Below are 11,559 nucleotides of genomic sequence, written 5' to 3' on the forward strand. Positions count from 1 at the left end.
GCTGCAGGGTTCGCCTGGACCCCTGGACCCCGGCAGTCCTGGGGTCCTTGTCGGCCGAGGGCCTGCTTGTGGGGAGAATAGACTACATGCAGAGTGTGTTTGGTTTGGGGATCCTTCCTCCATCCGGGTGTAGCGGTGTCTGCCCGTGTCTCATTGCTTTCGCTTTTCCTTGCTGGGTTGGCAAGTGGATTTACTTGACACAGTGGGTTCACTCTCGGGACACCCCTAGACCTTGTCCTACTTCCTTTCCAAGATTTCCAGGAGAAAAAGCAAAAGAATCAGGAGACAAAGTGTATCCCCCAAAGCTGATAAGCCTTTTGTCACTGGAGTGGTCCACCTTTCAAACCGCGTGGCCACAGAGGGCACTTTTGCTCTTGCCCAAATCCATCACATCCAGGCAGCAATTTTTGGCCCAGAGGGATACCCCGGAGTCCCCTGTATTGTAACCTGGAGATAGCTAGTGGAGGAACCCCCAAATTGGCCCAAGTCTTATTTACCCCCCAGGTAATAAGACCCCTTCAATATTGGCTTTAAAAGAAAGACCTCCCCTGCCTAAGCCTTCGGAGACCCCAGTGGCCTCTTTGCCCTGCCCTAACCTTCCCCCCCCCCAACAGTCCCTGCTACAGGCCATGCGGTCAGGATCCAGGGATGGGGAGGAGAGAGAGGGAACAGAAAAAGAACTCAAAAAAGAACAACTCAGAGATGGAGAGGGAGGGGAAACAGTCTTTAAGGAAACTCCAAAATTCCTTCCCTTGTGGCTTATACCCCCTTTTTTCCTCTATCTATCTATAGAATTAGATAGAAGCCCCCCCCCCCCCCCCCCAGTTTTCAGTAAAGCATCGGCCTGGGCGCTGTCCCTCAGCTCTTCAGCTCAAGGTGAGCCTCTACCACTTGAGCCACTACGCCACTTTCGGTTTTCTGGTGGTTTATTGGAGATAAGAGTCTCATGGACTTTCCTGCTAGAGCTGGCTTTGAACCTCGATCCTCAGATCGCAGCCTCCTGAGTAGCTAGGATGACAGGCATGAGTCACCGGCGCCCGGCTTGAGCCCATCTTTATAACACACCAGCCCACCTGGGCTGATGCCCACCAGCCTTTGCAGTTTCTCTTTACTTCTGGAAGCCTGGAAGTTAGCCCTCAATGCACAAGGACAGCTGACCGACAACGAGGGCCCAATCAGAGATGTCCTTCCTCTTGAGGACCTGCGCTGGGATCCCAATGAGACTGCCCGAGGGGAGTGGCTAAAGGTCTTTCTCCAGACTCTATTTTGGGAGGTCTCCGGGCTGCCCCTAAACCAATGGATCTTTCTAAGGAAAGCGAGCTTATCAGAGGATGGGCTGGGAGCCCAGCTGACTTTTGGAGTGTTTAAAGGAGGCTCAGAGAACTTCCAGCCCCATCCATCCACAGGCTCCCAAAAACCCATGGCCGGTAATCTAGCCTGTGTGACCCACCTGCCCCAGACATCAGAGAGAAATGACAAGAAATAACAGGCTAAGAGGGGAGAGTACAAGGGAGACAGGGAAAGACGGTAGGACAGGAAAACCGGACTGGAAAGGGGTGGTAAGTGGGAAACTGGATGGAGATCAGGGTGCCGTTTGTAAGGGAAGGGACATCGGCCCAAGGAATGCCCTAACCCCAAGAAAAAGGCAGAGGCCCTCACCTTAGGGGGTCACTGAGGGGGTCAGGGCTTGACTTCCCTCCCCAGCCCAGGGGTTTTAAAGTGGAGGGAAAACCAGTACAGTTTTTAGCAGACACCGGGGCCCAATTTTTGTTTTACAGCAAGCCCTGGGTAGAGTACCGAAGGGCAAAGCACCGGTGCAGGGCCGGCGGGACCAGGCCTTAACCCTGACAGCAAGAGAACTGTGCATCTGGGGGGGGGGGGGCAGCGACTCATTCCTTTCTAGTAATACCAGACTGTCCCAACCCACTGCTGGGAGGAGACTTGCTGCATAAACGAAGGGCACAAATTAGCCCTGAAGGCCACCAGACCCAAATACGCCTACCCCCCCCCCCCCCCAGACAAAGATCCAGGTGACCTCGCACTTAGCCCATGAATCTGCACTGAAAAGACCAGCATGAAACAAAAAACCCAGCTTTTACAAGATTTAAGACAAAAATTCCCTCAACTATGGGTGGAGGTAACCCCCTCTGGCTTGGCTGCTCACCAGACTCCTGTAGTAGGACAGTTAAAAGCTTCTGCCCAGCCCTGCCCAGCCCAGCCAGCGCAGGCCAAACAATACCCCTTCTCTACAGAAGCCAAAAAGGGAATAAAAGTCCACATGGACTGATTGAGAGATGCAGGCATATTAGTCCCCTGTAAATCATCTTGAAATACACCGTTACTCCCAGTAAAAAAGCCTGGCAGGCCGGGTGCTGGTGGCTCACGCCTGTCATCCTAGCTACTCAGGAGGCTGAGATCTGAGGATCACGGTTCAAAGCCAGTCCGGGCAGGAAATGTCTTGGCAGAAAAAGTCTGTGAGACTCTTATTTCCATTAAACCCAGACAACCAGAAAGTGTGCTGTGGCTCAAGTGGTATAGCGCTGGCCTCGAATGGAAGAGCTCAATGACAGCGCCCAGACCCAGAGTTCAAGCCCTGTGACTGAACCCCCCCCCCCAAAAACAAAACCCAAACCCAAAACCAAAAGAACAACAACAACAACAATAAGCCTGGCTCAGGGCGGCGCAGGACCAGCGGGAGGTACACAAAAGAAGATATCTACTCTCCTGAGCCTCTTGCCTATCAAGAAATGTATGTACTGTTATACTGTCTTAGACCTCAAGGATGCTTTCTTGGGCTGGGAAGGTGGCTCAGTGGTAGAGTGCTTGCCTTGCATGCCTGAGGCCCTGGGTTCGATTCCTCAGCACCACATCAGCAAAAAGAAAAAAGCCGGAAGTGGCACTGTGGCTCAAGTGGTAGAGCGCTAGCCTTGAGCTGAAGAGCTGAGGGACAGCGCCCAGGCCCAGAGTTCAGGCCCCACGTCTGGACCAAAAAAAAAAAAAAGGATGATTTCTTTAGCATTCCCTCTCGCCAATATGCCAGCCGCTGTTAGCCTTCCAGTGGATTGGTCCTGGTGACATTAAGCAAGGCCCTAACTCTGGGAAAGGGTCTGGCCATGAACATCTACAGTGACAGCCGTTAGACCTTTGCCACAGTACATGTGCATGGGGCAGTTTATAAGGGAAGGACTGCTTACAGCAGAAGGAAAAACGATCAAAAATAAAACTGAAATTTTAAATGTATTGCTAGCCATCTGGCTGTCATCCACTGCCCAGGACACCAGAAAGGAGAGACGCTAGCGGCACCGGGCAGCTTGGGAAGCGGCAGGAAAAGACCCCGCCAAGGTCCTCCGGACCCTTGCTATTCACAAGATCTACAAGTCATACAGGCTTTGAGGGACACTAAGAGGAGAGGACAATGGACTTAACCCAAAATGGAAGAATCATCCTGCCCCAGACTTTTGGAGAGGCCTTCGTGCACCACATACACCAGGGAACACACGGGAAAGACCTAAGTTATACGAACGAATTAACAATATTATGTGCCTAACCTGAACTCTTATTTTATAGGACGTGACTGGTAGGTGTGTGACTTGTCAGAAGGTAAACACTGAAAGTGGACAGCAGAGGGCGCCATAGGGCAAGAGGACTTCACTGAAGTCAAGATGGGAAACTACAGGTACCGGCACCTATTGGTAGTTGTAGATACTTTCTCCAGATGGGTGGAAGCTTTCCCCACCAGGACAGAAACAGCTCAGGTGGTTACCAAAAAGCTAGTGGAAGAAATAATGCCTATGTTTGGATTCCCAATGGCTTTGGGGTCAGATAATGGTCTCAGGTCACTCAGCAATTGAGCAAGCTTTTTGGGGATTAATCGGAAATTACATTGTGCTTACCATCCCAGAGTTCAGGACAGGTCGAGAGAATGAATCGGACGTTAAAGGAGACCCTAGCTAAAGTAACCTTAGAGACTGGCGAAGACTGGACAGCCCTCCTACCAGTGGCTTTGCTCAGGGCAAGATGTACTCCCTATTTGAAAGGTCTTACTCCTTATGCAGTTCTGTTTGGGAAGACCACCCCCGTGAGGGCCCAAGCTTAAAGATGAGGTTATTGCTGACATCGCTAGCCAGACGTTTACTCCAGTCCTTACAGGCCCTACAGACCACACAGCCTTCGACTCTCAGGTTCGTGCGATCCAGCTACCTGTCCCCGGACACAGCTTCTTGCTGGGGACCTCGTGTGGGTTAGGTGGCATCAGAAGGAGCTCTTGTCTCCTGGGTGGAAGGGGACCCACACCACAATCCTTACGACAGTGGCAAGGTGGACGGCATCAAGGCCTGGATCTAAAACTGCCAATCTACTGTTGGGGGACAAATGGAGCATGCAGCGGGACCCAGCAAAACCTTTCAAGAGAAGACTTTTAAGACAATGATTTTATTCCTCACCATCTTGACAATAAAAAGCAGGGGGCTCAATCGCACCCCACAATATACAGAGCTACACATGGGAAATCTGGCAATTAGAGACTAGCACTGTAACTAATGTATGAACCATTCAACCAGTAGAGGTGGTAAACCACCAAACTGTTCAGTTTAACAATGTGCGCCTAGGTGCCCGTAGATCCTTGCTGCTCTTACCGTCCCTTTTATATGTGTCTGAATGTGTCCTCATCTTGCGATCAGCCCGGACAGTACTACTGTTCCTACTGGGGATGTGAGGCCACGGCTGGGGAAAGGATAAGGACCTAGATATACTTGTCGGGCGGCTAGCCCACCCAAGACACGGTCTCCCTGTCACTGTTGGAGGAGGCAAGAACTCTGGGGCACTGGGAGCCAACGGGGGCCTTCCATGTCATCTTGCCACCAGTGACGTATTTAGAGGTAGTCATTTTAAGGATAGCATCAACCGGGTCTGTGCTGCTATTTTTATAAGAATTAAAAACCCTCTAGACTCCCAATGGAGCTATGGTGAAACTTGGAGATTGAGGCATTATGAAAGTGGAAAAGATAGAGGAGGCTCCCTCTTCACTAGCCAAAGAACAGGCGTGAAGCCCCCTCCTAGGCCAGCAAGCCCAAATTCAGTACTCAACCCCCATCCTAAGCTGTGGCTACGCCACTGTCTGCTCTCACACCTGACGTCAGTACCTTAATGAGCCAGGAACGAGGTGGTAGAGACCAAACAGGCTGGATGAGCGGCAGAGAAAGCGTGAAGCATTGCAAGGGTGGTCTGAGGCATTGTTTAATTGGTCCCTGTGGATGACGAGCCTGATTCGGCTATTGCTGGACCCTGATTCTTACCCTTCTGCTGCTGCTAGGCCCTTGTGTTATAAATGCACAGATGCCATTCGTGCAAAAGAGAACGGGAGCCCTGAAATGAACGGTGATGCACACCCAATACGACCCTATCCCTTGCTCCCTATCTCGGGAGCAAGTCAAAGCGGGGCTGAAGTGGACCCTGAGAGGGGGCCCGAGCTGGAGTAACTTCATGTTGAGCTTTGACCCTACTGGAGGCCTTTTTCGACTCCATGTTCACTCACTATGTGAGACAGTGTTTAAGCTAAAAAATCACCCTGAATCACAGAGCCATATCCTGGCTTTCTGGGCCTAAGTTCCGGCAGCAAGGAAACATCTGGTCCCCATCCCCCTAACAACCTCACCCACACCCTTACGGTTTCTGTTAAAGGCTGACTGGTAAAACAGATACCTTGCTCAGGCGTCCGTGGCTCATGCCTGTCATCCTAGCTACTCAGGAGGCTGAGATCGAGGATCACGGTTCAAAGCCAGCCCAGGCAGGAAAGTCCGTGAGACTCTCATCTTCAATAACCCACCAGAAAACTGGAAGTGGTGCTGTAGCTCAAGTGGTAGAGCGCTAGCCTTGAGCGGAAGAGCTGAGGGACAGCGCCCAGGCCCAGAGTTCAGGCCCCACGACCGACACCCCCCCAAAAAATCTTGCTCAACTTGCTCAACCACCCACTTAGGGGGAGAAACCCTGCCTTTTGGACGACAAAATATAAACCCCACCTTTTACCTGCCAAATTCAAGCCAAAGTGATACGTGAGTTTAAACAGCTACAGTAAGGCAGACTGTAACTTCATTGGTCACCTGCATGTGACCAGGCTTGACTGCATGGGTGTTGCCTTTAAAAGCCCAGGATGTGGGCCGCTTGGGGTCGCAGTATCAGCTCCCGAGCCTGTGCTGCGGCCCTGACAGGTCTGTGTAGCAACCTCCTCAATGAAGTTGCTTCTTTGTTAACAACTTTGCTGCGGTGGGCTCTGTCACTCCGCAGGGTGCGCACGTGTGTGTGTGTGTGTGTGTGTGTGTGTGTGTGTGTGTGTGTGTACTGGTTCTAGGGCTTGAGCTGAGGGCCAGGGCCTTGGCTTTTTCACTCAAGGCTGGCCCTCAATCACTTGAGCCACATCCCTACCTCCAGCTTCATTTGAGATAAGAGCTGGCCTTGAACCATGATCCTCAGATTGCAGCCTCCTGAGCAGCTAGGATTACAGGCCTGTGCAACGGATGCCAGACCTGGGAATCTGAATTTTTGATTAAAGTTGCTGCAGGTGAGCTGGATCTTGTGGCAGGTTCTAGAGAGATGATGTGGGGCCCTGTGGGGTAGAACAGCTCCCCAGTAGGCCTGGGGGGAGTGTGTATTCACGTCCCTGAAGCAGATGGGCTTCCAACATCCTAGCTGGTTTTCAGGTTGCGTGTGGACACGGTCTGGGCACTGTCAGGCTGGGTCACCGCAGGTTGAGTTCCTGAGACTTCTTAAGCAAGGGTGGGTTGGGTGTGTAGCTACATCTACTGTGTTCCTGTCCTTGTGTCTTCTAAGCCTGCAGCGGGATCCTGGGGAGATCCAGAACCTTGGAGGCCTCTGGGAATGCAGAGGGCAGGGCCTGGTTCTTGTGTATTCCTTGGCTTTTTAGGATTCAAGTACTAAGGGTCCCTCTCCCCTGCTTAAATCCAGGGCTTTAACCACATCTCAGACTTAAGTGCCCAAGCAGCCTGGAACCTAGAGCCTCCCAATCTCTACTCCCCACCCCCGGTAACATGTAAGACAGCACGTGGGAACAGCTTCTCCCGCAAGTGTTTAATTTTTGCCAATCACATGGATCAGAAATGGTATCTTGGGGCTGGGAAGGTGACTCAGTGGTAGAGCGCTTGCCTTGCATGCATGAGGCCCTGGGTTCAATTCCTCAGCACCATATAAGCAAAAAGAAAAAAAAGCCGGAAGTGGCGCTGTGGCTCAAGTGGTAGAGCACTAGCCTTGAGCTGAAGAGCTGAGGAACAGCGCCCAGGCCCAGAGATCAGGCCCCAAGACCGGACCCCCCCCTAAAAAAAAAAGAAATGGTATCTGCCAGGTACTGGTGGCTCACGCCTGTCATCCTAGTCAAGAGGCTGAGCCAGCCAAATCTTCACTCTTATCTCCCCAAAAGCAAAAAAGCCAATCTGGGGGCATGGCTCAGGTGGCAGAGCTCCATCCATAAGCAAACAAAACAGCAAAGTTTGAGGCCTTGAATTCAAGTTCCAGTGCTCTGTGTGTCTCGGTCTTTCTGTGTCTCTCACACACTGAGGCAGTTCTGCGGAGAGGTGTTGGGAAGACTCTTTTTGGTGGGTCAAAAACAGATTGGGAGGATTATTGACACCAATAGCAAACTCAATTTGATTCCACTTTTCTCCGATTGTCACCAGTTACAAAAATTGCCCCTGTAAATGGACCTAGGGCGCAGCTTCTCATACCCAAGGCCATCCATGCCACAAGCCCAAAACTGAAGCACCATTCTGTAAATTGTAAGAATTGGAAAAAAAAAAAAAAAAAGGTAACATAACCTTTATTTCACCCCTGGCTTCCTCAGCCCCTTACCCAACCAGACAACCCTAAAAGCAAAATAGGCAAGTGTCACGGAGGGCATTTCATATAAAAATTTACAGGAGGGCTGGGAAGGTGGCGCAGTGGTAGAGTGCTCGCCTAGCATGCATGAAGCCCTGGGTTCGATTCCTCAGTGCCACATACACGGAAAAAGCCGGAAGTGGTGCTGTGGCTCAAGTGGTAGAGTGCTAGCCTTGAACAAAATGAGCTTAGGTACAGGGCCCAGGACCTGAGTTCAAGCGCCAGGACCGGTTAAAAAAATAGAAATAGATACATATGAGTCTATATATAAAGGAAAATTTAGAGTTTGAAGTAGCTAAAAGATTACTGGGTGGTCCATCCCTTGACTGGATTATTTATTCTGTCGGGGTTAGCTGATCTTCCATCTGCCTGTCTGCCTGTCGGTGTGTCTGTCTTTTTTTTTTTTTTTTTAAATGTGTGCCTGGGGCTTAAACTCAGGGCCCCGGTGCTGTCCCCAAGCTTTTGTGCTCAAGGCTGGTATTCTACCAGTTTAGCCACAGCTCCGCTTTTCAGCTTTTTGGAGATTAATTGGAGTTAAGTCTCATGGACTTTTCTGATTGGTCTGGCTTCCAACCTCAATCCTCAGATCTCAGCTTCCTGAATAGCTAGGATTATAGGCGTGAGCCACCAGAGGCTGATGTGTTTATTTATGTTGGCAGTATGAGTTAGGATTGAAGCCTGTTTGTGTATTACTTCACAATGTGATAAATTACATCAATTTATAATTCTGCAAATCCCTGGCCTGCAGAAGTGCAGACACATTCTGTCCGCTGGAGGCTGCCGGCCCATTGCTATGGAAATGCTGACCAGTTTTGCACCTGTCTGTAGATGCCTTTCAGCACTCCTGATTGACTAACTTGCCTAATTTGTTGACTTTGTCCTTTGTTTGTTTGTTTGTTTTTTTTTGGGTCCGTCGTGGGGCCTGAACTCTGGGCCTGGGCACTATCCCTCAGCTCTTGAGCTCAAGGCTAGTGCTCTACCACTTGAGCCACAGCGCCACTTCCGGCTTTTTTCTTTTTGCTTATGTGGTGCTGAGGAATAGAACCCAGGGCCTCAAGCATGCAAGGCAAGACCTCCACCACTGAGCCACCTTCCCAGCCCCCACTTCTAGTTTTTTGGTGGTTAATTGGAGATAAGAGTCTCTTGGACTTTCCTGCCTGGGCTGGTTTTGAACCTCAATCCTCAGATCTCAGCCTCCTGAGTAGTTAGGATTACAGGCGTGAGCCACTGGCACCTGGCTTAAATCATGATCTTGATGCAGGTGGGTCATGATGGAAAATGGAACAGCACTGAATGTTTTTATTATCAAGGGAAAAATAAGGTGGGGAATATATTTGATAACAGTAATAAGAATTGATAGAGCCAGGTACCAGTACAATGCCCAGGAATGACAAAAGGAAAACAAAAAACAACAACAACAAAAATAAACCACAGAGCAAAAAACCCGAAAGTCCAAAGATATGAAAATAACTCAGGGCTTGGGTGTGGTTCCTTAGCTTTTTCATTTACGGCTTACACTCTGCCCTTTGAGCTACAGCTCCAATTCTGGCTTTCTGCTGGTTAATTAGGTGTTACATTTCATGGACTTTCCTGCCTGAGCTGGCTTCAAACTGTGATCCTCAGTTTTCAGCCTCCTGAGTAGCTGGGATTATAGGTATATGCACTGGTGCTGGGCGCTAAAATAACATTAAGAGAACATGAAATGGATCTCTAGGGGCAAAAGAACTGAAAAGGTAGAGAGCACAGTTTAAGCAGAGTAGAGTGCAGAGCCGCTGGGGGTGTATGAAAGAGGCACAAGGTTTGTAAAAGGCTGGCAGCCCAGAACGGAGCCCACGGTTAGCAAGGGAGTCAATCACCGCAGCTCACTGAGAGCCGCGGGAAGAGCTCAGCTGGTTCCCCACATAGCCCAGCTTGGAACAACCAACAACCAGGCAGAGGCAGCACGCACCAAACCACAGACCAACTCGGCTCCTGCATGCAGTGAAAATGCCAGGTAAAAGGCGAGGAGCTGAACCACAGCCATGCACTGAAACAAAATCCAGCCTGGGGCGCAGGATGGTGGCCCCCCCCCCCCCCGCCCCTCTGCGGCAGCTTGGTGAGTAACTGCCAACCCCGAATGCTTACAGCAAAGCACACTGAAGATACTTGATGAATTCAGCCACACAGCCAGAGGTGAAATGGAGAAGAGAGTCAGAAAGACCAGCACCCAAAGGAAACGCACGCGCTCTGACCTCGGGGAATTCTAGCGCCAATCGTGTTCCAACTAGACTCTCAACTGCGGCCTGGGAGGATCAACGCCGCTGTCTGGAGGCAATAGGACAAGAAAACAATAAATCCTGCGACTCCTGTGAGGGCAGAGATGGTCTGGAAATGGGGACGATCACAGTCCTCATAAAGCATCGGTACTGGATCGCTCAAATTTCCAATACTTAGTACTCATTAATACCCATTTCAGCTAAGAGAGTTCAACAAATATACTAAAATGGCTTTTTTTGGTGGGCAGGGTGGTGGTGGTCCTGGGGCTTGAACTCTGGGCCTGGCCGCTGTCCCTGAGCATCTTTGTGCTTAAGGTCAGCACTCTGCTCCTTGAGCCACAGTGCCAATTCTGTTTTTTCTTTTTTTTTTGTCTGAGTAGCTTAAGTCTCATAGACTTTCCTGCTTAGGCTGGCTTCAATCTGTGGTCCTCAGATCTCAGCCTCCTGAGTAGCTAAGATTATAGGTGTAAGCCACAGCCACCAGGCTTTCAAATGGCTTTTATGCTTGCATCAAGAAACTATTTTAGGGGCTAGGCAGGTGGCTCAGTGGTGGAGTACTTGCCTTGCATGCATGAGGCCCTGGGTTCAAATCCTCAGCACCACATAAGCAGAAAAAGCTGGAAGTGGCGCTGTGGCTCAAGTGGTAGGGTGTTGGCCTTAAGCTGAAGAGCTGAGGGACAGCGCCCAGGCCCAGAGTGCAGGCCCCACGATTGACAAAAACAAAACAAAGCCACTTTAAAATGAAAATAAATCCTATAAGAAGCTAAAAGCTTAAATAGTCTCTGTATAGTTATATGTAATCTTAATGAACAATGTTTATAATAATAATAAAATACCTTGAGATGGAATTACTACTTAAAATACTTTTCTTTTGCCAGGCTCAATAGCTCATGCGTATAATCCCAGCTACTCAGCAAATAAGAGAGATCATGGTTCTAGACCATCCTGGGCAAAGTCAGTGAGGCCGCTTTTGAACGCACAGGCTGGGCATGGTGGGGCATGCTATGCACAGAGCAGGCGTAGGATTAGTGAACATGGCTGTCCCGGTACACAAACCAATTAACACCCTATCAGAAAAATAAAGCAAGAGGAGCTAGAGGGCTTGTTTCTGGGGTCCTGAGCTCACACCCCAGTTCCGCTCACTCCCCACAAAAGTTGGGCTTTATTAGTTCATAGAGAGGAAGTGGGGGGACCCCAACCCCAGCCCTGTATGTCTCCTCAGAGAAGTTTCCCTAGCTTGCTGCTCAGGCCTGGAGCCCGGGTGTATGAAGGTGTCATTGCCTATCCGAGCCTCTTTGATTTTATTTGGTAAGTTCGTGTTAGGAAGTATGAAAGTGGACTCTTGTCTCCCGGATCTCTGAGTCTCCTTCCCATCCTCCACTCCCTCCATCCGCGGAGAGCTGCGGTTTATCCACTCTAG

Source organism: Dipodomys spectabilis, unplaced genomic scaffold (genome assembly GCF_019054845.1).
Source record: "Dipodomys spectabilis isolate Male_0828 unplaced genomic scaffold, ASM1905484v1 ptg000240l, whole genome shotgun sequence".
In the NCBI taxonomy this organism is placed as follows: Eukaryota; Metazoa; Chordata; class Mammalia; order Rodentia; family Heteromyidae; genus Dipodomys; species Dipodomys spectabilis.